Source organism: Arachis hypogaea, chromosome 17 (assembly GCF_003086295.3).
Source record: "Arachis hypogaea cultivar Tifrunner chromosome 17, arahy.Tifrunner.gnm2.J5K5, whole genome shotgun sequence".
Lineage (NCBI taxonomy): Eukaryota > Viridiplantae > Streptophyta > Magnoliopsida > Fabales > Fabaceae > Arachis > Arachis hypogaea.
Window position 1 is genome coordinate 100,479,949 of NC_092052.1, and position 2,896 is coordinate 100,482,844.

The 2,896-nt window shown below is 32.2% G+C and overlaps 1 non-coding gene across 1 annotated transcript; it reads left to right on the top strand.

The window, feature by feature from the left end:
- The first annotated feature begins 435 nt into the window (after positions 1 to 435).
- On the top strand, positions 436 to 543 carry LOC112768300 (small nucleolar RNA R71). The gene has a single exon (XR_003185735.1). It is a non-coding gene; the product is annotated as a small nucleolar RNA R71 (small nucleolar RNA).
- Positions 544 to 2,896: the final 2,353 nt, after the last annotated feature.

The window sequence follows — 2,896 nt, forward strand, 5'->3', positions numbered from 1 at the left end:
TGGATGATTTCTCCATGTTGAGTTATAGGTGTTTCCATAAGGTTCACCTAAGTAGTTCACCTCTGCTATTGCAGGGTTCTCAGGATCATAGGCTTCTTCTTCAGAAGATGCCTCTTGAGTACTGTTGGATGCAGCTTGCATTCCATGCAGACTCTGAGAAATCATATTGACTTGCTGAGTCAATATTTTATTCTGAGCCAATATGGCATTCAGAGTATCAACTTCAAGAACTCCCTTCTTCATAGGTGTCCCATTATTCACAGGATTCCTTTCAGAAGTGTACATGAACTGGTTATTAGCAACCATGTCAATGAGTTCTTGAGCTTCTGCAGGCGTTTTCTTTAGGTGAATGGATCCACCTGCAGAAGTGTCCAGTGACATCTTTGATAGCTCAGATAAACCATCATAGAATATATCCAGGATGGTCCATTCTGAAAGCATGTCAGAAGGACACTTTTTGGTCAACTGTTTGTATCTTTCCCAAGCTTCATAGAGAGATTCACCTTCTTTCTGTCTGAAGGTTTGAACATCAGCTCTAAGCTTGCTCAGCTTTTGAGGAGGAAAGTACTTGGCTAAGAAAGCCGTGACCAGCTTATCCCAAGAGTTCAGGCTGTCTTTGGGTTGAGAATCCAACCATAATCTAGCTCTGTCTCTTACAGCAAAAGGGAAAAGCATGAGCCTGTAGACTTCAGGATCTACTCCATTAGTCTTAACAGTATCACATATCTACAAGAATTCAGTTAAGAATTGAAAAGGATCTTCAGATGGAAGTCCATGAAACTTGCAGTTCTGCTGCATCAGAGAAACTAATTGAGGTTTCAGCTCAAAGTTGTTTGCTCCAATGGCAGGAATGGAGATGCTTCTTCCATGTAAATTAGAATTAGGTGCAGTAAAGTCACCAAGCATCCTCCTTGCATTATTATTATTTTCGGCTGCCATCTCCTCTTCTTGTTTGAAAATTCCTAACAGGTGCTTACTGGTTAGTTGTAATTCAGAGTCCTTTTAGGTTCTGGATCTGCTTCAACAAGAATATTCTTGTCCTTGCTCCTGCTCATATGACAAAGAAGAAGGCACAGAAAAATAATAATAATAGAGATCCCCTTTTTTTTTTTTGAATGAGGGAGAGATGTTAGTAGATGAATAAAAAAATAGAAAGAGATGAGAGAGAAGAGAATTTTCGAAAATAATTTTTGAAAAAGAGTTAGTGATTTTTGAAAATAGTTTTTGAAAAAGGTTAGTATTTTTTTCGAAATTTTTTTTTATAAAAAATAAAAATAATTAGTTAATAAAAAAGAAATTTTTGAAAAAGAGGGAAGATATTTTCGAAAATTAGAGAGAGAGAGTTAGTTAGGTAGTTTTGAAAAAGTTAAGAAACAAACAAAAAGTTAGTTAGTTAGTTGAAACAAATTTGAAAAGATAAGAAGTTGGGAAGTTAGAGAAGATATTTTGAAATCAAATTTTGAAAAAGATAAGATAAGAAGATATTTTTTTTGAAAAGATATGATAGAAATTAGTTTTTGAAAAAGATTTGATTTTTAAAATCACAATTAATGACTTGATTCATAAGAAATCACAAGATATGATTCTAGAGCTTAAAGTTTGAATCTTTCTTAACAAGCAAGTAACAAACTTCAAATTTTTGAATCAAAACTTTAATTGATTATGTTATTTTCGAAAATTATGATATGAAATAAGAAAAAGGTTTTTGAAAATTATTTTTTTGGAATTTTCAAAAATAATCATGAATTTTGAAAAAGATTTTGAATTTTGAAAAAGATTTTGAAAAAGATAAGATTTTCAAATTGAAAATTTGATTTGACTCATAAGAAACAACTTGATTTTAAAAATTTTTGAAAAAGTCAACTCAAATTTTCGAATTTGATGAGAGAAAAAGGGGAAGATAATTTTTTGATTTTTGAAATTTTTATGAAAAACATGAAAAGTATGCAATGCATGAAATTTTTAGATCAAAACATGTGATGTATGCAAGAATGCTATGAATGTCAAGATGAACACCAAGAACACTATGAATGTCAAGATGAACATCAAGAACATAATTTTGAAAAATTTTAATGCAAAGAAAACATGCAAGACACCAAACTTAGAATTCTTTAATGCTTACGCACTAAGAATTCAAGAATGCATATGATAAACATGAAAAGACACAAAACAAAAAATCATCAAGATCAAACAAGAAGACTTACCAAGAACAACTTGAAGATCATGAAGAACACCATGAATGCATGAAATTTTCGAAAAAAAATGCAAGATGCACATGCAATTGACACCAAACTTATAACATGACTCAAGACTCAAACAAGAACACAAAAAATATTTTTTTGATTTTTATGATTTTCTAATTTTTTTTGGATTTTTGTATAATTTTTTTGAAAACATATGGGAAAAAGGAAGTAATGAATTCATAGTCCTCAATCAAAATCCTGGGAATTAGACATGGCTTTATGGCCAGTCAAGCTAAAACATGTTATATGAAACACTAGAATTCATTCTTAAAATTTTTGAAGAAAAATATATTTTTGAAAATATTTTTTTTTTTTCGAAAACAGGTGAGAAGATTTTTGAAATATTTTTGAAAAATTTTTGAAAATAAAACAGAAAGAAAATTACCTAATCTGAGCAACAAGATGAACCGTCAGTTGTCCAAACTCGAACAATCCCCGGCAACGGCGCCAAAAACTTGGTGCACGAAATTGTGATCTCCAGGCTCGAACAAATCCTGGTAATGGCTCCAGGGCTTGGTGCTCTGATCTTAATTCATAATTGTCACAACTTCGATACAACTAACCAGCAAGTGCACTGGGTCGTCCAAGTAATACCTTACGTGAGTAAGGGTCGAATCCCACGGAGATTGTTGGTATGAAGCAAGCTATGGTCA